General features: G+C 39.4%; 1 long non-coding RNA gene across 2 annotated transcripts in view; it reads right to left on the bottom strand.

Annotated features, from left to right (window-relative positions):
* Positions 1-987: 987 nt before the first annotated feature.
* The window catches only part of LOC309808280, a 42,174-nt gene continuing 19,004 nt past the window's right edge, over positions 988-24,157 (bottom strand). The window contains exons 3-6 of one of the 2 annotated variants that reach the window (XR_014294723.1): positions 12,132-12,212; positions 10,282-10,346; positions 5,056-5,146; positions 988-3,961 (exon numbers count right to left, since the gene is read on the bottom strand). This is a non-coding gene — a long non-coding RNA (uncharacterized lncRNA). The remainder of the gene's footprint in view (positions 3,962-5,055; positions 5,147-10,281; positions 10,347-12,131; positions 12,213-24,157) is intronic. The other variant, XR_014294724.1, reaches the window with a different exon arrangement.

Raw genomic sequence — 24,157 nt, 5'->3', positions numbered from 1 at the left:
ACTGCTGCGTGTTCTTTCCTGGTATAAATATACCACAGTTCTTTTCCTGTTGATGAATTCTTTGTTTTTCAAATTTTGCTATTACAAACAATACTGCAATGAATATTCTCCATCACACCTCACTGTGCATAGCATGAGAATTTCTCTAGGGTATATTTCTAGAGAAACTGCTCAGTCTTTGGGTATGAGCACCTTCAGATTTACTAGATACTGCTAATTGCTCTCCCAAATGGTTGTGCAAATTGATACTTTCACCAGCAGTGTACAAAAGTTCCCACTTTCTTCCTACAATCTCACTCAAACTTGGTATTATCAGACTTTTTAATTTGTGAAGTGATTTCTCCTTGGCATCTTAATTTTCACTTCTGTGACTGCTGGCAAGGTGTGTTGGCTCCTTGCGTGGTTGTTTCTATTGTGTTTGAGAGCATAGTTGTTAAGACCATAGGAACTGAAGCCAGACTCCTAGGCTCAAGCTCAGCTCTATCACTTAACTATCAGTGATGTTAGGCACAGTTTAGCCCTTTCTGTGCTCGTTTCTTCATCTGTAAAGTGGGGGTGATAAACACCTATCTCATAGGGGCATATCGTAAAGATTAAATGAGTTAATAGATCTCGAGTGCTTAGGACAGTGCCTAGCCATCATCATCATCATCATCATCGTTATTGGCTTGCCAGGGTTCTTTCTATATTCTGGATGCTATTTTCTTTGTTAGATTTTGCATTTTAAATATCTTTTCCCAAATGTCTGCAATTCATCTTTTTACTTTGTTTTTGGTATCTTTTGTTTTGGCAGAAAGTTTTTTGTTAATATGATATAATAAAATTTGGTCCTTAGTTTTTCCTATACGGTTCAAGGTTTTGGTATAAAGCCTAAGAAATCTTTCTATACACAAGGTCATAAAGACCTGTATTTTCTTACAAAAGTTTAAAGTATTTTTGTTTGTTTGTTTGTTTTTTACTTTTAGGGTTTTAACCCACCTGTGATGTAAGAGAGGGATCCAACTTTGCATTTTTCCACAAACATAATCAATTTTCCAAGCACCATTTATTGAACGGTCTTTGTTTTCCCATTTATTTATAATTCTACATTTATTACATATTGTGTCCACATATGTGTGAGTGTGTTTCTGGGCTTCCTATCCTGTTCCATTGATTCATTTTCCAATTCTTGCACCATCCCACTATGTCCAAATTTCTAAGACTTTTATTTTAAAATAAGCCTTCATATCTCATAGAACAAGTCCCAACTCTTCTTTTTTTTTAAAACATCTTTATGGAGTATAATTGCTTTACAATGGTGTGTTAGTTGCTACTGTGTAACAAAGTGAAACAGCTATATGTATACATATATCCCCATATCTCCTCCCTCTTGTGTCTCCATCCCACCCTCCTTATCCGACCTCTCTAGGTGGTCACAAAGCACCAAGCTGATCTCCCTGTGCTATGCGGCTGCTTCCCACTAGCTATCTATTTTACATTTGGTAGTGTATATATGTCCACGCCACTCTCTCACTTCCACCTCTTCTTTTTTGAAATGGAATCTCAGTTCTTGGCTCCTTGCTCCTCCACAGAGTCTCCCGGAGCCTGAAGGACACTGTAGACTGTGTCTAACGTCTGAGAAATCTGGCTGGTAGCTGCTCTGACAACGGAGCAAAGGGAGGCATTAGGGAGATCCCACATCCCCAGAATTTATCTGAGTAAAGTGTGGAGGTATTTCCCCTGAGCCAGTTGTGGGCCATAGGAAAGACTTGCCTTTGTGGGATCATCTTAGACCCATGTAAGAGGGCCAGCTTCTATAAAGAACTAGAGCTGATGGTAAGCTAAGTAACCCGGTGGAAAAGATGCACTGTCCCATATGAATGAAATTGGAGATGAGAGATTCCCAGAAACAGCAGGTGCCCCAAAATGCCCACAGAAGACCTCCGTGATAGGAAAAGTCAGCTTTAAACCTCCTCCCAGTCCCGGGTGGTCTGATAACCAGCTCATAACAGGGCTGGGCCAGTAGGACCTTTCCTTTTGCTCCCCTCTCTTTCCCTGCTTCAATTCTAGAGGAGCCAGAGACCACCTAATGAGTGCAAGGGGAGGAGGAGAATATCTAGTCGAGGAAACAGATGGCACACATACCGTGCTGTCTATTCCCATTGCAAGCTTTCCACCTGTTGCAGACTCAGGCTGGGGATGAAGATAAGCTTCAACTTTGTGATGCTGGAAGTTTTGACTATTACCTGGGACTATATATCTTAATTCATAAACTGAGACCATTTCTCATGATCAAAGGACTTTTTAGTTGGAGTGGCCAAAAAAGTGAATGAGTTTTCGTTTATTCAGTGGCAAGAAAGAATTGGTCCACAATTCAGCTTACAAGGACAAGAGCAGGAGGCAAATGATGACACTGCACAACTGTACTCCATGGATCCTACTCATTTGAAGTACTTATTATCTTTATTACGTTGCTGAATTAAATTTGCTAATATTTTACCTAGGAACCTTGCATCTACATTCTTAAGTGTGGTTAATAGATAATTATCTTGTCTTGTCCTTGTCAGCTTTGGTATCGAAGTTATACTAACTTCATAAAAAGATCTGGGGAGCTGTCCCCCTTTTCTATCATCTGAAACAGGTATAATATAAGGATTCTATGTTTGTTGATGACTTTGTAAAACTTGTCTCCAAAACCATCTGGGCCTGACTTTGGGGTGACTTTGGGGTACAGGAGACTGGGTCATATAACCTATAATTCCACTTAGTACAATAAGGTCTCAATTGCTGGGAAGCAAACAAATGTGGGGCGCCATTCTCCCTCTGCATCGTGGAACCCTCACCCTCCTCTTAGGCCCCCTCAGGTAGCATGGGTAGCCCAGGGCTCATGATGGAGGGAGAGTGCCAGTGCCAATTTGGATATCAAATTTTAGTAAAGCTGGATTTCTTTTTCTTTTTAGAAAAAATTAAATAGAAATTGAAGAAAAAGGGAAAATATTGCCTCCCATACACCAGTGGAACCTCTTATGCACCCCATCTTTGGAGACCACCGCACTAGAGAGTGGACTGAACATGACCAGCAGCTAAAGCGGTCTGCGTAGAGCCTCTGCAGGGAAAGGGAGAGGCAGGAAGAGGGGCTGGCAGTGGCAGCAGCCACATGCAGGCTTTACCTGTGAGTCTGATCATAAGAGTCCCTGAGCGCACTTGTTAACAAAAGAGACTCCCAGACTTACCAAATCAGAATCTCAGAGTGGGATGTGGGTGGGTGCCTGGAACCTGTATTTTCATTTTAATAACCACTCCAGAAGTCTTGTAAATGGGCAGGTTTGGGAAACACACAAAAGGAGAACAAGCATGGGCTCTGGAGTTAGGCCAGAGCTCCATAATCACTCACCCTTTAACAGTTGTGGGCTTAGAGTGTGCCATTTAACCTCCCTGTGCCTCCATGCCCTTATTAAGGAAAGGGGGTTAGTCGTACCTGCCTGGTAGGGTAGCCATAAGGATTAAATGAGAGGATTCATGTAAAACACTCTGTACAATGTCCAGCACTTGGTAAATGGTCATCTTTTTTATGGACAGGCTTCTGGTGGAAGATGTGAGGCTTGAATTTCCAAACTACAAAACATTCATCCGTGAGGTTGAGATGAGGGGATAGTGCCTCAGTTCTTGTTTGTTCAGCATTCAGTTCCATTTTTCTGGTAGCAGTGACTGTTTTTTCTTAGAGAATCATCACCACCTTCTAGTGGCAGTTCATGTAGCTCAGGTTGATGGATCTGACCCTGCCCTTCACCTCCAGGGCTGAGTGTGACCAAGGCCCGGCCAATCGGCATACTCCTTTCCCCCCGGCCACCATGACTGGTTCTGAATAAGGAGTATGACCCAAGTTGGTCCAATGAAATTCCACCTTGGGACTTTTCACTAGAGCGGTGAGCCTGGAGCTGAGCCGCCAGCTGCCCTCTTGCCAGAGGAAGGGAGGGCCCACCTGAGAATGCAGCAACAGAGGAGAGAAAGGCTGAGATATGGGGAACATGGGACCAAAGCTCAAAGGAACTTTGAGCCCTGGAATCGAGACATGCTGAAGCAGTTCCATCCTGGGAGTTTTCAGTTATGGGAGCCAACAACTTTTCTTTACTTAAGACAGTTTGAGTTAAAAGTTCTGGTACTTGCATTCAAAAGGGTTCTGACAATGAGTTTTAAGGCACTTCTATTTTAGACTTCAACTTACTGTATAATCATGTAAGCCCCTTTCTTGTCTGATACATTTCCTAACTTTATTAGGAAGAAGCAATCCCATGACCTTAGCATTTAGACTTGATGGATAATAGAAATTGCTAAGGCATGATCACTCCCTGGGGATTAGACAACTCAAATCCTTTCCATCTAAATAGATTCTTTTCTCTCAGGGTGAGAAGGAGCTGATATTTAGGTACGTCTCTGTTTTTGTTCTCCAAACTCTGAGAAACGGTGCCGTTAAAGGGCAACACAACAATTAAAAGCTGTTGGATATAAGAATGACACGCTTGGTTGGTATGCAGTACTGTGCAGCTGAGATGATTATTCTCAATTAATGGGCAAACATTACACAATTGTCTCTTTCAAGTCCAGAGTGCTAATATATAATACACAATCAGAGGGCATTGTACATCGGAATATAACTCATTAGCCAGGGCCAATTCTTTACCCCTTAGAAATAAAATAGTCTGTTGTTTATGAAAGCCACAATTTGGAGTCTTTTAAATTTGCAGCTATAGACCAGGTGAAGGATTTCTATTTGGGAAGAATCCAGATGGAATTGGGAACCGAAATTCCTGTTGGGAACTCATTATTAAGGCAAAATCAGTGTTAGTAGAACGGGCGTGGGAGGGAGGCGGGCTTTGATCTCCTGTGCCTCCCACCAGGAACCCCACTCAAGGACTCTTGGCCAGTCTGGCTGAGGCAGCATCTGCCCTGCTGAGGGACATCCCAGAATGGACATGTCCCTATGTGACTGCCCAGGGAATGCCAAATAGATTGGGTCATTTTATTCAAACCTGGGGGCCTTGGCCGCCCAGGCACATGCTCTGTGGATGAACTCACTTTTCCTTTAGTCCACATGGCTGCCGAAGTCTGCAGCTCAGACAGCAAGGGAAAGAGGTGAGGAGAAGGCAGGGCGGGAGATCAGAGAAATCTGTGGAAGAGGATTGAATTACTGTCGGATCACAGGGTGTGGGAGACTCTGGGACAGATTGATGGGAGAGCCTACCCGGCTGGCAGGGACCTGAGAACTGTCACAGATAGCTGTGCTGAGCCAGCTGCCTTGCTTGTGCATGCAGGGAACAAGCTAAATGGGAGCAGGACATCTTAACAGTTACCAAAACACCCAGCAGGGTATCAGCCCACCTAACTGGAAAACAAAGCAGGCCTTTGGACTCCAAATCCCCCAGGCCAAAGCCATATCTACAATGTTATCCAGTGTCTTGCTTCACAGGGCATGTCTCTATCAGTCTTTCAACAAACACCTATTAAAAGCTTCTAAATGTCAGGGCTGGCTGTGCTAGGTGCTGGGGATGTGAAGGAAATATGCACAGTACTCCCCTCTAAGGGTCTCACCACCTAGTAAACAATTATAAAAAAGGGAAAAAATGCAGTAGGAGCTGGGGTAAAAGAGAGGACAAGTACTACAGGAACCCAGGAAACAGGCACCAGCTTATGTTAAGTTGTTATGTAAAGCTAAAGAATTTGTATCTTCAAACATGCATGAACCACTCTTCAAATTCCACCCAACAGTTGTCTCTTATCCAATCCAGGCTCATACCTATGACCTCAGCATGGTAAAAATATCCCCCATGGCCCTTAAGGTCTAGTAATAATTTAATGTTTTGTTTTTCTCTGTATGTTCTTTGATGTGTTTTCATATCTCAGATGTCTTTCTTTTCGAGGGCGTTATTTACTCTGGTTCGTAGGATATGATATTAAAAGGTCAAGGCTTTAATTTTGTGGAACATTTAGCTTCATTTGGAAAGAGAATTAAGCCCCCACAATCAGAGGTTTACCCCTCAATCTAAGCCAGAGGCTTAGCAAATGTGGACTGTGTCCTTGCTTACTGGGGCCAGACAAGAGACAAAAAGAGGTTCGCTCCATTCAAACCCATCGTCATTACCAGATATTATGGCATTGACAGGACACAGCCATTAGGTGGTTTGGCAGCGTTATTGTGCTCATAAATAATGGTAAATATGAGTGTGTGTGTGTGTGTGTGTGTGTGTGTGTGTGGGCATGTGCATGTGCACATGTAATGTTTTGCAATCTCCTTGAGGGCAGTGATAATGGTAATTATTATGAACGGACAAGCATAACCCCAGATACTGACAAGGCACACTCCCTCATATCTCTCATGTCTGTGCTCAGCATTACCTCCTCAGAAAGCCCTTCCCTGATCACCACTAGAATGTAAATCCACTGGGATTTTTGTCTATTTTGTTCACTGTCCACAAAATTAAAGACCTGAACTTTTAAAATGTCATATTCCACTGAGTACATTAAACAACATGGTCAAGAAGAAAGATGTCCTATATATAGGATGAATAAACAACAAGGTCCTACTGTATAGCACAGGGAACTGTATTCAATATCCTGTAACAAACCATAATGGAAAAGAACATGAAAAAGAATATATATATGTATAACTGCATCAATTTGCTGTACAGCAGAAACTACCACAGCGTTGTAAATCAACTATATTTCAATAAAATGAGTTTAAAAAAAAAGAAAAGAAAGATGACCAAGATGTGAAAACAGAGGATCTACACGGAAAAGAACATAAACATTAAATTGTTGCTAGACCTGAATAGCCTGGGGATAGTTTGACCCTGTTGAGGTCATGGATATGAGACTAATGGGACAAGAGAAAACCGTTGGACTGACATAATGGAAGATGTGGCATCTGAAGAGTGGTTTATGTGGCTAAGGACAATCACGAACTCTTCGGCTTCACATCACAACTTACATGAAATGATGCTACCTTCTGGGTGCAGCTCCTAGAACAGTGCCTGCCACATGATAGGCACTCAGTAACTTCTTATTGAATGTCAAGTGCTCTTCAGTGAAGTTTTTATTTGTTTCCTGTCATTTAATTTTGTAAAAAGGTAGTATGTTGACATAGTTCAACATTCATTTTAGTGTAAAAAGGTAACACAAGGCCTTGTTCTTACCCTATTCTCTGCCTGACTGGTTCCCACCCGGCAACCATGTCCTGTAACCATTTTTATTACTTTCCTTCCAGACTTTGTTTATGCAAATCAAATACAACTATATTTTTATTTTATTATGCAAAAGATAACATACTATCTACTCTGATATTAACCTTGCTTTTTTTCATTCAATAATATAAGTTGATGAATGGGTAATGTGGTATATTTATACAATAGAATATTATTCTACCATAAAAGAGAAGGAAATGCTGCCATTTGTGATAACATGGATGGACCTTGAGGGCATCATGCTAAGTGAAATAAGTCAGACAGGAAAGACAAATACTGCATGATCTCATTTATATGGGAAATCTAAAAAAAAAATCATACTCATAGGAACAGAGAAGAGGTTGGTGGTTGCTAGAGGCTGGGGGCAGGAGGGAGAAACTGGGGTGAAGGCAGTCAAAAGGTACAAACTTCTAGTTCTAAAATAAATAAGTTCTAGAGATAGAACATATAGCATGGTGACTATAGTTAACAATACTGTATTGTACATTGGAAAGTTGCTAAGAGAGTAGATCTTAAAAGTTCCCATCACATGAAAAAATAATTGTAACTATGTGAGGTGATGGATGTTAACTAAACCTATTGTGGTGATTATTCTGCAATACATATGAATGTCAAATCATTATGTCGTACATCTTAAACTAATACAATGTTATGTCAGTTGTTTCGCAATAAAATGGAAGGGAAAGATATAATTCGGAGATTCTTCAAGTTCGATTTGGTGTCTTCAATTTTTTTTTTTTTTTTTACAGTTCCAGTCAATTCTACTATTTAAATGTTCCACAGTTTATTAAACCAGCCCATGTGGATGGACACTTTTGTTGTCTCCAATCTTTTGCTATTAAAAAACAAAAGCACTCTATGCTGGGCTTCCCTAGTGGCGCAGTGGTTGAGAGTCTGCCTGCCGATGCAGGGGACACAGGTTCGTGCCCGGTCTGGGAAGATCCCACATGCCGCGGAGCGGCTGGGCCCGTGAACCATGGCCGCTGAGCCCGTGTGTCCAGAGCCTGTGCTCTGCAACAGGAGAGGCCACAACAGTAAGAGGCCCGCGTACAGCAAAAAAAAATAAAAATAAAAATAAAACAGCACTCTATACTATATAATAGTATAAATTTCCAGAGATAGGATTGCTAGGTCAAATAGTTTACATCTTGGTAATTTTATATACATATTGCCAAATTGCCTTCCAAAGGGGTTATGTAAATTTAAGTCCTCACCAGCAATGTAAAAAAAAAAATCTGTCTCCCCACCACCTTGCCAACAGAGTTTTATCAAACTTAGAGTTTTGTTAATCTAGTAAGTAAAAAATAATATCTCAGTATGGTTTTTATTTGCATTTCTCGTGACACAGAGCACCTCTTTATTTCTATGAATGGATACTTCATATCTTTCTTATGTTTCTGTTAGGTTGATCGTCTTTGTATACTTGGCTTATAAGAAGCACAATACATATAGGGAGATTAGCCCTTTCTCTGTAATGCAAGTTTCAAAATTTTTTTCCAGTGGTGTGTTGGTTAGTGTTTAGTAATGGTCTCTGGGGAAAATAAATCCTGGTTTATAGCATTTGCCAAGTTTCATGATGTAAATATTCCCACCACAGCCAATTTCAAGCTACCAACATGACATCACTAAATGTGGAGTTGGGGAGAAACGTGCAACACCAGGCCATTATGTAATATCTCCATGATACAGACACAACAGATGTAAATCACTCCAAGAGCATGGATGATAGCAAAATGTAGTTAAACAATTAGAGTGATGAGTCTTTGAGCATATATTACCTTTGTATCATTCTTTATTTAATTATAAGTTTATATAACTTAATTTTAAATAATGGCTGTGGTTGACAACCAGCTTGCAAAATTTCTAAAATTTAATAAACAGCTCCTGTGAGCCAGTGCAGGCCATCTCCAACACCCCACTGCCTTTTATTCTATTTGTTTTCTGCCTTTTGACTTTTTTTTTCAAATGATGTTTTTCATCATGCAAAGGTTTCATTTTGATGTAGTTTTATTTATCAGTCATATTATTTATGAGTTCAGAATATTAAGTAACAGTTAGGAAGACCTTCCCCATTCCAAGATTATAAAAGAGTTTTACCATGTTTTCTTCTGACACTTTTATGGTTTCACTTTTATGTTTAAATCTTTAATCCATTTAGAGTATACACTAGTGTATTGTGGGAGGTGCGGCTCCTACATGCAGTTTTTCCATCCAGTTATCTCACAAGAGGTGTTGAATAGTCCATCTTTTCCCACTGATTTGTAAAGCCATCATTATATGATGAAGCTTTCTTGATTTTAATGAACATGGTATTTATCATTATTTGAATGATGTTTTAATTATGATTATAGTTTATAAACAGGTTCCCTGTGTCTGCTCATTTGATTCTTTAACCTATAGTGGTAGGCTTGGTAGATTATAATAGCTACCATATTTTCATGCCCAGCATACTCTCCCATCCTCTGTCTCTTGAATCCTTTAGGGAACTCCCCCTTCATGCAATGTGATCCTGGACAGACAGTCAATTATGGTACACTGGCCAACTACTGTGTTATATATGCAACCTAGGCTGGCCAATCCAAAAATCCCAACACATGGTAATAGGCTAGGGTTTGCACATCTGACCTGAGCAAGGCAATATAATCTTCCTTGGGAATGACATTTGAAAAAGATTTTCTGTTGGAATTGTTAAGCTGGGAGATAAGTTCTTTAGATCTTCTTAACTGACACATAAATTAAAACTATCTGAGAAAAAGCCAAACAAAAACAAGCAGAGCTAAGAAATGGAGAGCCAAAAAGTTTTAAAGGCATCATTTGGGTCTTTGGATCCAGCCTTGCCCAAAAGCCAATGCCCTTGGACAACCAGGAATAAAAGCCTACAAATTCCTTTTTTTATTTTTAACTTATGTTAATGTGTTCAATATGGCTTCTTATAATTTGCAGTCAAAAGAGTTCTAACCCTCTTCAATAGATATTACTGTTCCCACATTACAGAGGAAGAAACAGAGGGTGGTAGAGGTTAAATTCAATCAGTGTTAATGTGCTTCCCACTCTTTGCTCTTACCTTCTGGGACCCGTCCTTCCAGCGCTGGCAGCTCCTCACTTTGTGTACTGTATCCCAAAGATTTTCTGGTGATGACAGGGAAGAAAGGCCATATTAATGTATGGAGGCTGCTTACTATCTTCTAAAACAGTTAAGATTCTAAATTAGATCTGTTCTATTCCTCCTCATCAGCCTTTCTTTTCCTGTAGCAAGGTGAAAATCTCCCTGACCTGACTTCTCAATATGATCAAGGTTTTGGCTTTATCCTTGGTATCTTTGGCTGGAAAGGTGTAAAAGCTCATTATCCAATAATGCCACATTCAAATCAGCCTCAGAGCATCTTTTCATATTGCGAGGAGAAATTTGATTTTCTAAAGTCCCTTTATAATTGGGAATTTCTTTATACTATCTAGAGTAGAGTATACCTTAAAAACATTCTGAGTTAGAACCAGGTCCTCTAAAAATTCTCTTTCCTATGGAACAGCTAATACTTAGAGCTTCACAATTAGAAATGTTTTCGTTTAGCTTGAAATACAGTCTTCTGTTAAAATGCAAACAGCCCCTGGACAGGTTTACACTCGAGTCTTATTGGCTATGTGCACCTTAATGTGAATTCATTTAGCAGACTGGAACATATTTTCACTGAGGTAGTAGGAGGCAAAGGAGGATAAGTAGGCAGAGAAGAAAAAGGACAGGAGAGGCAGGGGATACTAATGATAGGAGAAAGAGTGAAGAAATGGAGAGGTGAAGACAATTACTAAAGGCTTTCCTCCCAAGACACTTCTGAGATAGAGCTGTGAACCACAGTCAGGGTTAGGACAAGCTGATATGACAGCTACCATTAGGAATGAATTGAATTAGATTCTCTGAGCTCTGAGGGGAGGATCTAATTGAGCACTAGAAGCAGCCATATCATTATCTTCACATTTTCTTCTACTTGGTCATTTTTGGCATTGCTCAAGACCCTTCATGAGCTGGAATTAATATGCATCCAGAAATCAGAGCCAACCATTTGCAGCATGTAACTGCAGCTGTCCCACACTGTCAGCAAGCACCAACTCCCTGAGCAATTTACTACCTGGACAGAAGTTCATTTCATAAGCTTATCTGTTCTCAACTGTCATCCAATAACCTAGTGGATTCCTCATCTATAAAATTTCAACTCTCCAAGCAAGTTCCTATTCCAAGCCTCCTTACAGTGGCTCAGAGTGTCTTTGCTCCACCATTTTTTAGTAACTACACACACCTTCACTTAGGTTACATGCCAAGTGCTCTGATGCTCTTTGGTGAAAGTCCAAGTGAAGGCAAAACAAGGTTAAGGAAAAGACTTCAGCAAAATGGCAGCCTAGGAAGCTCCAACTTTTCATTCCCCAACAGAAATGTTTTTTTTTTTTTAAGGCAGAAACTGTCTGAACCAATCTTACTGGAGCTCTGGAAGACACTCAAAGTTTTGAGCCACCAAACAAATACCCAATCAAGAAAAAGCCATCTTGGGGCTTCCCTGGTGGCGCAGTGGTTAAGAATCCACCTGCCAATGCAGGGGACACGGGTTCAAGCCCTGGTCTGGGAAGATCCCACATGCCGTGGAGCAACTAAGTCCGTGCACCACAACTACTAAGCCTGCACTCTAGAGCCTGCGAGCTACAACTACTGAAGTCCGCGAGCCTAGAGCCCGTGCTCTGCAACAAGAGACGCCACCACAGTGAGAAGCCCGTGCACCACAAGAAAAAGTAGCCCCTGCTCGCCACAACTAGAGAAAGTGCGCATGCAGCAACAAAGACCAAATGCAGCCAATAATAAACTAAATGTAAAAAAAGAAAAGAAAAAGCCATTTCAAAATGGTAGGAAAGTTCTGTGGCATTTTTAGTTACCCTTACTCCACCTTTCCCCAGCATGGCAGTGGTTTTGGTCTTGAAGTGGTGGCAACCTGGTTTCCAGTATCATTCCTCAAACTAGGAGAAGCAGAGCAGAAATTATTTGCAAATTACTGTGTACATTTAAACTGTCTGGTGGATACCTGAAGGACTGACACAAGAGCCTGTCTCTGTTATGTCTAACTCAGAAATCAGGTGGTAAAAGTGGTGGACACTACTCATAAAACTTGCAAAAGACTATAGCCCCACAGACTCCTGGAGCAAGAAATCATAGGTGGAAACATACAATAGACCTTCTAAGGTGCAGAGGAAAATCTGGGGTAAGACTGGGAATCTAGGACATTTGAAAGCAGCCAAAAATATGGGGGGGTTTAGGAAGCCATATGCACACCCAGGCAAGATGCATGCTCAGAAAATTGCTGAGAAGACCTTAAGATTTTACCTCAGACTGATTGCTAGCCTCAGAACTAGCCTAGCTAAGTACTGAAGGAATGCCCTAGTACAGAGCCAATCTGCAAACACTGGAAGAGTTCCTGGCACTCAAGAAACTTTCTACCAAAACATCTGATTTTGAGCTGAATATGAGCTAAAGGAACAGAGACTTCAGTGATCACATCTGACCAGCAATAGCCTCTGCAAAGATAGTTAGGACATCACTCAAAACAAACAGACTATTACAGCCTTCAACCACAATAGCAACAACAAACCCAGCAAACCCTGGGAAAGGGGAAGAATGTGATTTCCAGAGTCATCATATATATATATTTGGCCATGCCCCTGGCATAGGGGACCTTAGTTCCCCATCCAGGGACTGAACCTGCACCCCTACAGTGGAAGCATGGAGTCTTAACCACTGGACCACCGGGGAGGTCCCCAGAGTTACCATATTATAATCGTTAAATATCCAATTTTCAGCAAAAGAATATTGCAAGGCATAGACAGAAACAGGCAAACATTCAAAGGAACAAAATCAATTCACAGAAACCATTCCCGAGGAAGCCCAGACATCATACTTACTAGATAAAACTTAAATATACTCAAAGACCTAAAGGAAAACATGGATAAGGAAATAATGGAAACCAGGAAAAATCACGTATGGATAAAATATCAACAGGAATTATAAAAAGGAACCAAACAGAAATTGTGGAGCTGAAAATTACAATAACTGAAATGAAAATTTCACTGGAGGGATTCAACAGCAGATTTGAGCAAAGAGAAGAAAGAATCAGAAAGCTTGAAAATAAGACAATCAAAATCATAGAGTCTGAGGTGCAGAAACAAAAACAATGAAGAAAAGTGAACTAAGGGATCATGAAGTATACCAACATACACATTATGAGAGTCCCAGAAGAGACAAGAGGGGGGTGGAGACTATTTGAAGAAATAATGGCAAAACATCTCAACTTTGATGAAATAAATAAACCTACAATTGTAAGAAGCCTGATGGACTCCAAACAGGATAAACTCAAAAAGACCCAACCAAGACATAAAAGCAAACTGTCCAAAGATAGAGTCTTAAAAGCAGCAAGAGAAAAGTGAATCATCATCATGTACTAGGGATTCTCAATAACAATATCGGCCAATTTTGCACAACAAACCCTGGAGGCCAGAAAGACATGGGATAAAATCTTTAAAGTACTGAAAGATAAACCTGTCAACCAAGAATTCTATAGCTGGCAAAACTTTCCTTCAAAAATAAAGGAAAAATTAGGACATTCCTAGATAAACAAAAGCTGAGGAAACTGATTACCACCAGGCTTGCCCTACCAGAAATGCTAAAGGGAGTCCTTCAGGTTAAAATGAAAGGATGTTATTTAGTAAATTGAAGTTGTATGAAGAAATAAAGGTCTCTGATAAAAGGTTTAAAAGAAAAAAATGCATAAAGAATAATTATAGAGCTATGTTATTGGGCACTGTTATGGGTGGTATTATGTCCCCCCACCACCACCAATTAATAGTGAAGTCCTAACCCTCAGTACCTCAGAATGTGATCTTATTTGGACATAAGGTCATTGCAGATACAATTAGTTAAGATGAGGTCATACTGGAATGGGTGGACTCCTAATCCAATATGACTGCTGTCCTTATAAAAAGGGGGAAATTGAGAGAGGCATACAGGGAGAATGCTATATGAAGATGAAGGCAGAGATCAGGGTGATGTTTCTACAAGCCAAGGAGCAACAAAGATTGTCAGGAGACCACCTGAAGCTAAGTAAGAGGCTTGGAACAGATTCTCTCTCACAGCCTCAAAAGATAGCAACTTGCTAACATGTTGATCTCGGACTTCTAGCCTCCATACCTGTGAGACAATAAAGTTCTCTTATTTAAGTGACCCAATTTGTGATAATTTTTTAGAGTAGCATTAGGAAACTAGTATAGGCACATAATAGATAAAGATGTAATTTGTGACATCAATAACATAAAGTGGCAGGGGAAGACAGAGCTATATAGGAGTAGAGTTTTTGTATGCAGTTGAAATTAAGCTGGTGTCAGTTCAAATTAGGTTGTTATAAATTTAGGATGTTAAATGTGATCATGATTATAGCCACAAAAATATAGCTAGAGAATATATACAAAAGGAAATGAGAAGGGAATCAAAATGTGTGACTACAAAAAAATCAACAAAACACAGAAGAAAGCAATAATGGAGTAAATGAGGAACAAAAAAGCTAACAGACATACAAAAACCAAATAGCAAAATGATGGAAAAAAGTCCTTCATTGTCAGTAACTGCTTTAGATGTAAATGGATTAAACTCTTCAATCAAAAGGCAAAGACTGGCAGAACTGATTTAAAAACACGATCCAACTATATAATGTCTAAAACAGATTCACTTTATATCCAAAAACACAAATGGGCTGAAAGTAAAAAGGTGGAAGAAGATACCCCATGCAAACAATAATCCAAAGAGTGCTAGGGTGGCTATACTAGTTAGACAAAATAGACATTAAGTCAAAGACTATTACAAGAGACAAATAAGGACTATATAAGATATTATATATCTATAAAAGGGTCAATTCATCAGGAAGATATAATAATTATAAGCATAGATGCACCAAACAGCAGAGCCAAAGACTATATGCAGAAAACCTTGACAGAATTGAAAGGAGAAACAGTCCTTCAAAAATAGTTGGACAGGGCTTCCCTGGTGGCGCAGTGGTTGAGAGTCCGCCTGCCAATGCAGGGGACATGAGTTCGTGCCCCGGTCCAGGAAGATTCCACATGCCACAGAGTGGCTAGGCCCGTGAGCCATGGCCACTGAGCCTGAGCATCCGGAGCCTGTGCTCCGCAACAGGAGAGGCCACGACAGTGAGAGGCCCATGTACCACAAAAAAAAAAAAAAAAAAAAATAGTTGGACACTACAAACCCTACCTTCAGTAATGAATAGAACAACCAGACATAAGATTAATAAGGAACAGAGGGCTTAAACAACACCATAAACTAAATATATATGTATATATATACATATATATACAGAAAACTCTAGCAACAACAGAATACACTTTTCTCAAGTGCACATGGAACATTCTCCAAGATAGACCATATGTTAGATGACAAAACAATTCTTAATAAATTTAAAAAGATTGAAGTCATGCAGAGTATCTTCCTATCAAACTAGAAGAGAAATTAGAAAATTCAAAAATATGTGGAAATTAAACAACATACTCTTAAATATCCAAAGGGTTAAAGAAGAGAAATTAGAAAATACCTTGATAAAAATGAAAATAAAAACACAACATATCAAAATTTGTGGGATGCAGAAAAAGTAGTATTAAAAGGAAAATTTGGGCTTCCCTGGTGGCTCAGTGGTTGAGAGTCCGCTTGCCGATGCAGGGGACATGGGTTCGTGCCCCGGTCTGGGAGGATCCCACATGCCATGGAGCAGCTGGGCCCGTTGAGCCATGGCCACTGAGCCTGTGTGTCCGGAGCCTGTGCTCCGCAACAGGAGAGGCCACAACAGTGAGAGGCCCGCATACCGCAAAAAAAAAAAAAAAAGGGAAATTTGCAGCCGTAAAAATTTACATTAAAAAAAGGAGAAAGATCTGAAATCAATAACCTAACTTATACCTTAAGAGAACTAGAAAAGACAAACAGGGAAGCTCAACATTAACAGACAGAAGGAAATAATAAAGATTAGAGTGGAGAAAAATAGAGAATAAAAAAATAGAGAAAATCAACAAAACTAAAGTTTATGTTTTGAAAAAAATCAGTAAAATTGACAACTCTTTAGCTAGACTGAATAAGACAAAAAAGAGAAAACTCAAATTACTAAATAAGGTTGGGGGGAAAAGACATTACTATTGACTTTACAGAGATAAAAAGGATTATAAGAGAATACTATGAATAATTGTATGCCAACACACTGGATAATCTAGATAAAGTGGACAAATTCCTAGAAACATACAACCTACCAAAACTGACTCATGAAGAAAGAGAAAATCTGAATAGATCCATAATTAGTAAGAAGATTGAATCAGTAATCAAAAACTCTCAACAAAGAGGCCTTCCCTGGTGGCACCGTGGTTAAGAATCCACCTGCCAATTCAGGGGACACGGGTTCAAGCCTTAATCCAGGAAGATCCCACATGCCACAGAGCAACTAAGTCCATGCACCACAACTACTGAGCCTGTGCTCTAAGGCCCATGAGCCACAACTACTGAAGCCCATGTGCCTAAAGCCCGTGCTCCACAACAAGAGAAGCCACTGCAATGAGAAGCCTGCACACTACAACGAAGAGTAGCCCCCACTCACTGCAACTAGAGAAAGCCCACGCACAGCAACGAAGACCCAATGAAGACCCAATGAAGACCCAATGCAGCCAAAAATAAAAATAAATAAATAAATAAATAAATAAATTTTTAAAAAAATCTCTCAACAAAGAAAAGCCCAAGATCAGATGGCTCACTGGTGAATTCTCCAAACACTTAAGAAAAATTAACACACGTCCTTCTTAAATTCTTCACAAAAATTGAAGAGGAGGGAATACTTCCTAACTCATTCTATGAGGCTATCATTACCCTGATATCAAAGCCAAAAAAAGATACTAAAGAAAACTACAAACCCACATCCCTTAAGAATATTGATGCAAAAATTGGGGTGCATGTCTTTTCAGTTATGGTTTTCTCTGGATATAAGCCCAGGAGTGGGATTGCTCTATTTTTTAGTTTTTTAAGGAACATCCATACTGTCCTCCATAGTGGCTGTACCAGTTTACATTCTCACAAACAGTGTAGCAGGGTTCCTTTTTCTCCACACCCTCTCCAGCATTTATTTGTAGACTTTTTCATGATGGCCATTCTGACCAGTGTGAGGTGATAACTCATCGTAGTTTTGATTTGCCTTTCTCTATTAACTAGCAAGGTTCAGCATATTTTCATGTGCCTTTGGCCATCTGTATGTCTTATTTGGAGATGTCTATTTAGAACTTCTGTCTATTTTTTGACTGGGTTGTTTGGTTTTTTGATATTGAGCTGTATGAGCTATTTGTATATTTTGGAGATTAATCTCTTCTTGGTCGCATCATTTGCAAATATTTTTTCCCAGTCTGTAGGTTGTCTTTTTTTTTTTTTTGCAAAAGATTTTCAGTTTATTATCGCTAGGTAAATATCACACTAGAAAACAAGCTCCTCTTCCTCCCCCCATCCCCCGTAGGTTGTCTGTTTGTTTTGTTTATGGTTTCCTTTGCTGTGCAAAAGCTCTTAAGTTTAATTAGGTCCCATTGATTTATCTTTGTGTTTATTTCCACTACTCTAGGTGATGGATCCAAAAAGATATTGCTGTGATTTATGTCAAAGAGTGTTCTGCCTATGTTTCCCTCTAGGAGTTTTATGGTATCCAGTCTTACATTTAGGTCTTTAATCCATTTTTAGTTTGTTTCTGTGTATGGGGTTAGAAAATGTTCTAATTTCATTCTTTTACATGTAGCTGCCCACTTTTCCCAGTACCACTTATTGAAGAACCTGTATTTTCTCCATTGTATATTCTCGCCTCCTTTGTCGTAAATTAACTGACCAAAGAGATTTCAAACTATCTAGATATATCAGACAGGAGCCCAGCAGGAAATAGAATTCAATGAGACGGGTTTTGTGAAAGAACCATCTTTAGAAGTACTGTTGGGTTTAAGGGAACAAAGAAGAGATGCCAAGGTACCTGTCAAGAACTGTTAGGGATCTGAGATTTTACCCTATTTGAAAGCTAATGAGATAGCCTGTTACAGCTTCATGGGCAGTGACTGAAGACATGACACTCCTGGATCAAAGATGAAGGATAGTTGACTAGCAATAACAGTGGCAAGAGCATCAGCATTTTTGTTTTGGTTATCTAAGCCTCAACTCCCGCAGAGTGACATGAAGCGGGCCAGAGAACAACTGCACTTGTGATGGGTTGAATTACAGGCCAGGAAACCCTGAGTTAGGAAATGCAATCTTTTATAATGGGCAGTAGGCATGTCTGCCCTTTGCTTCAGAGGAAGACGTTATCTTCATTACACTGGACAGTGAGTATGACTGCCTTTTGCTCCAGAGAGAGACACTATCTTCACTTTCCAAGACTATTCGGTATACAAACATCTTTGAAAAGATCATCAGCAACAAAAGGGCATTTAGTACCTTACTCACAAGATGTACAAAAACATGAGAGAACCGTGGAGAATTATCTCCTGATATTATCTAGAAATCAGTGGGGTAAAAATCTGTTATTCATAGGGTCAAAATGCAAGAAGAAGAAAGAGTTATCTGAGCCCAGTGAGAGCTGGATCCATGGAAAAGGGGCCATTAGTGGGAACTCTAGTCATGGAGAGACACGTATGCTACTAGAGAAGCAATGCTGAAGCAGGGAGAGAATGCGAAGGAACTCTGTTCTCTCTTTCACTCACACTGATTTTTGGCCAGTGACTCCAATTTGTCAAACTCCACGTAAAGCCAGCTAGCAAGGACACCTGCAGGACACAGTTCATAGGGGTCAGTCTTACATATCCAAAGCAGCACTGAGAGAAGATTAGAGAATCTATTTGGGATGCAGTGGAGGAAAATAATCAGTATAATATGTGGTCCCTCCCATATCTTAGTTTCAAAACTTCTTGACTTTCTGGGATCAAATGATCTTCATGCTGCTCACTCTAGTCAACAACCCTTGAGGCTACATGAAATTTATCAGCACACAGGACTCCTCCACCTATGAAATATTAAGCCTAAATATACAGATCCATGACCACACTTGCGAAACCTCCAGCTTTTTCACTCTCTTTTTCCCCAGGAAACCTGCTTTGCTTACTTGAGCACCACTGATTCTTGCATTCCATTTATTTCTTCCGATTCCAATTTCCTTCTTATTGAGTTACTACACTTAATGATGCTTTCAGAAAGAGTCACTGAGAGATACATTCTCACTCTTTTGACTGGCTGAACATGTTTTTATCCTATCCTCAATATTCTATGTTAGTTTAGCTGGGTATAGAATTCTGGTGTACCAGTTATTTCCTCTCAGAACTTTAAAGATATTATTCCAGTGTTTTCTAGCTTCTAGTCTTAATGACGAGATACTGGGTTAATACTTCTTTTCTCCATAGGTGACCTTTGTCTTTGTCTCTAGTGTCCTGTGTTTACATAAGGATTGTTTTGATTTATTTTGCTCATGAGTCAGCTTTCTTCAATTTGAACAATCAAGTCTTCTAATTCTTGGAAAATTCTCAGCCTACATCTTTTTTGATATTGCCTTTCCCCCATTCTTTTTTTTAATTTAATTTTATTTTTTTATACAGCAGGCTCTTATTAGTCATCAATTTTATACACATCAGTGTATACATGTCAATCCCAATCGCCCAATTCATCACACACTCCCCACCCCCCGCCACTTTCCCCCTTTGGTGTCCATACGTTTGTTCTCTACATCTGTGTCTCAATTTCTGCCCTGCAAACTGATTCATCTGTACCATTTTTCTAGGTTCCACATATATGCGTTAATATACGATATTTGTTTTTCTCTTTCTGACTTACTTCACTCTGTATGACAGTCTCTAGATCCATCCACGTCTCAACAAATGACCCAAATTTGTTCCTTTTTATGGCTGAGTAATATTCCATTGTATATATGTATCACATCTTCTTTATCCATTCGTCTGTTGATGGGCATTTAGGTTGCTGCCATGACCTGGCTATTGTAAATAGTGCTGCAAGGAACATTGGGGTGCATGTGTCTTTTTGAATTATGGTTTTCTCTGGGTATATGCCCAGGAGTAGGATTGCTGGATCATATCGTAATTTTTTTAGTTTTTTAAGGAAACTCCATGTTGTTCTCCATAGTGCTGTATCAATTTACATTCCCACCAACAGTGCAAGAGGGTTCCCTTTTCTCCACACTCTCTCCAGCATTTGTTGTTTGTAGATTTTCTGATGACGCCATTCTAACTGGGGTGAGGTGGTACCTCATTGTAGTTTTGATTTGCATTTCCCTAATAATTAGTGACATTGAGCAGCTTTTCATGTGCTTCTTGGCCATCTGTATGTCTTCTTTGGAGAAATGTCCATTTAGGTCTTTGGCCCACTTTTGGATTGGGTTGTTTGTTTTTTTGTTATTGAGCTGCATGAGCTGCTTGTAAATTTTGGAGATTAATCCTTTGTCTGTTGCTTCATTTGCAAATATTTTCTCCCATTCTGAGGGTTGTCTTTTCATCTTGTTTATGGTTTCCTTTGCTGTGCGAAAGCTTTGAAGTTTCATTAGGTCCCATTTCTTTATTTTTGTTTTTCTTTCCATTACTCTAGGAGGTGGATCAAAAAAGACCTTGCGGGCCTCCCTGGTGGCGCAGTGGTTGAGAGTCCGCCTGCCGATGCAGGGGATACGGGTTCGTGCCCCGGTCTGGGAGGATCCCATATGCCGCGGAGCGGCTGGGCCCGTGAGCCATGGCCGCTAAGCCTGTGCGTCCGGAGCCTGTGCTCCGCAACGGGAGAGGCCACAACAGTGAGAGGCCCGCGTACAGCAAAAAAAAAAAAAAAAAAAAAAAAGACCTTGCTGTGATTTATGTTGAAGAGTGTTCTTCCTATGTTTTCCTCCAAGAGTTTTATAGTGTCCAGTCTTACATTTAGGTCTCTAATCCATTTTGAGTTTATTTTTGTGTATGGTGTTAGGGAGTGTTCTAATTTCATTCTTTTACATGTAGCTGTCCAGTCTGCCCAGCACCACTTATTGAAGAGACTGTCTTTTCTCCATTGTATGTCCTTGCCTCCTTTGTCATAGATTAGCTGGCCATAGGTGTGTGGGTTTATCTCTGGGCTTTCTATCTTGTTCCATTGATCTATGTTTCTGTTTTTGTGCCAGTACCATATTGTCTTGATTACTGTAGCTTTGTAGTATAGTCTGAAGTCAGGGAGTCTGATTCCTCCAGGTCCATTTTTTTCCTGCAAGACTGCTTTGGCCATTTGGGTCTTTTGTGTCTCCATACAAATTTTAAGATTTTTTGTTCTAGTTCTGTAAAAACTGCCATTGGTAATTTGATAGGGATTGCATTGAATCTGTAGATTGCTTTGGGTAGTATAGTCATTTTCACAATATTGATTCTTCCAATCCAAGAACATGGTATATCTCTCCATCTGTTGGTATCATCTTTAATTTCTTTCATCAGTGTCTTATAGTTTTCTGCATACTTTTGTCTTTTGTCTCCCTAGGTAAGTTTATTCCTAGGTATTTTATTCTTTTTGTTGCAATGGTAAATGGGAGTGTTTCCTTAATTTCTCTTTCAGATTTTTCATCATTAGTGTATAGGAATGCAAGAGATTTCTGTGTGTTAATTTTGCATCCTGCAACTTTACCAAATTCATTGATTAGCTCTAGTAGTTTTCTGGTGGCATCTTTAGGATTCTCTATGTATAGTATCATGTCATCTGCAAACAGTGACAGTTTTACTTCTTCTTTTCCAATTTGTATTCCTTTTATTTCTTTTTCTTCTCTGACTGCCGTGGCTAGGACTTCCAAACCTATGTTGAATAATAGTGATGAGAGTGGACATCCCTGTCTTGTTCCTGATCTTAGAGGAAATGCTTTCAGTTTTTCACCATTGAGAATGATGTTTGCTGTGGGTTTGTCGTATATGGCCTTTATTATGTTGAGGTAGGTTCCCTCTATGCCCACTTTCTGGAGAGTTTTTATCATAAATGGGTGTTGAATTTTGTCAAAAGCTTTTTCTGCATCTATTGAGATGATCATATGGATTTTAGTCTTCAATTTGTTAATATGGTAAATCACATTGATTGATTTGTGTATATTGAAGAATCCTTGCATCCCTGGGATAAATCCCACTTAATCATGTTGTATGATCCTTTTAATGTGTTGTTGGATTCTGTTTGCTAGTATTTTGTCGAGGATTTTTGCATCTATATTCATCAGTGATATTGGTCTGTAATTTTCTGTTTTTGTAGTATCTTTGTCTGGTTTTGGTATCAGGGTGATGGTGGCCTCATAGAATGAGTTTGGGAGTGTATATTCCTCTGCAATTTTTTGGAAGAGTTTGAGAAGGATAGGTGATAGCTCTTCTCTAAATGTTTGATAGAATTCACCTGTGAAGCCATCTGGTCCTGGACTTTTGTTTGTTGGAAAATTTTAAATCACAGTTTCAATTTCATTACTTGTGATTGGTCTGTTCATATTTTCTATTTCTTCCTGGTTCAGTCTCGGAAGTTTATACCTCTCTAAGAATTTGTCCATTTCTTCCAGATTGTCCATTTTATTGGCATAGAGTTGCTTGTAGTAGTCTCTTAGGATGCTTTGTATTTCTGCGGTGTCTGTTGTAACTTCTCCTTTTTCATTTCTAATTTTATTGATTTGAGTACTCTCCCTCTTTTTCTTGATGAGTCTGGCTAATGGTTTATCAATTTGTTTACCTTCTCAAAGAACCATCTTTTAGTTTTATTGATCTTTGCTATTGTTTTCTTTGTTTCTATTTCATTTATTTCTGCTCTGATCTTTATGATTTCTTTCCTTCTGCTAACTTTGGGTTTTGTTTGTTCTTCTTTCTCTAGTTCCTTTAGGTACAAGGTTAGATTGTTTATTTGAGATTTTTCTTGTTTCTTGAGGTAGGCTTGTATAGCTATAAACTTCCCTCTTAGAACTGCTTTTGCTGCATCCTATAGGTTTTGGATCGTCGTGTTTTCATTGTCATTTGTCTCCAGTTATTTTTTGATTTCCTCTTTGATTTCTTCAGTGATCTCTTGGTTATTTAGTATTGTTTATCCTCCATGTGTTTGTGTTTTTTACGTTTTTTCCCTGTACTTCATTTCTAATCTCATAACGTTGTGGTCAGAAAAGATGCTTGATATGATTTCAATTTTCTTAAATTTACTGAGGCTTCATTTGTGACCCAAAATGTGATCTATCCTGGAGAATGTTCCCTGTGCACTTGAGAAGAAAGTGTAATCTGCTGTTTTTGGATGGAATGTTCTATAAATATCAATTAACTCTATCTGGTCTATTGTGTCATTTAAAGCTTCTGTTTCCTTATTTATTTTCATTTTGGATGATCTGTTCATTGGTGTATGTCAGGTGTTAAAGTCCCCCACTGTTATTGTGTTACTGTTGATTTCCTCTTTTAGAGCTGTTACCAGTTGCCTTATGTATTGAGGTGCTCCTATGTTGGGTGCATATATATTTATAATTGTTATATCTTCTTCTTGGATTGATCCCTTGATCATTATGTAGTGTCCTTCCTTGTCTCTTGTAACATTCTTTATTTTAAAGTCTATTTTATCTGATATGAGTATTGCTACTCCAGCTTTCTTCTGATTTCCATTTGCATGGAATATCTTTTTCCATCCCCTCACTTTCAGTCTGTATGTGTCCCTAGGTCTGAAGTGGGTCTCTTGTAGACAGCATATATATGGGTCTTGTTTTTCTATCCATTCAGCAAGCCTGTGTCTTTTGGTTGGAGCATTTAATCCATTCACGTTTAAGGTGATTATCAATATTTATGTTCCTATGACCATCTTCTTAATTGTTTTGGGTTGTTTTTGTAGGTCCTTTTCTTCTCTTGTGTTT

Source organism: Mesoplodon mirus, assembly GCF_964341445.2.
Source record: "Mesoplodon mirus genome assembly, chromosome: 7".
NCBI classification, from domain to species: Eukaryota; Metazoa; Chordata; class Mammalia; order Artiodactyla; family Ziphiidae; genus Mesoplodon; species Mesoplodon mirus.
This window is presented reverse-complemented; position numbering and strand designations above follow the sequence as displayed.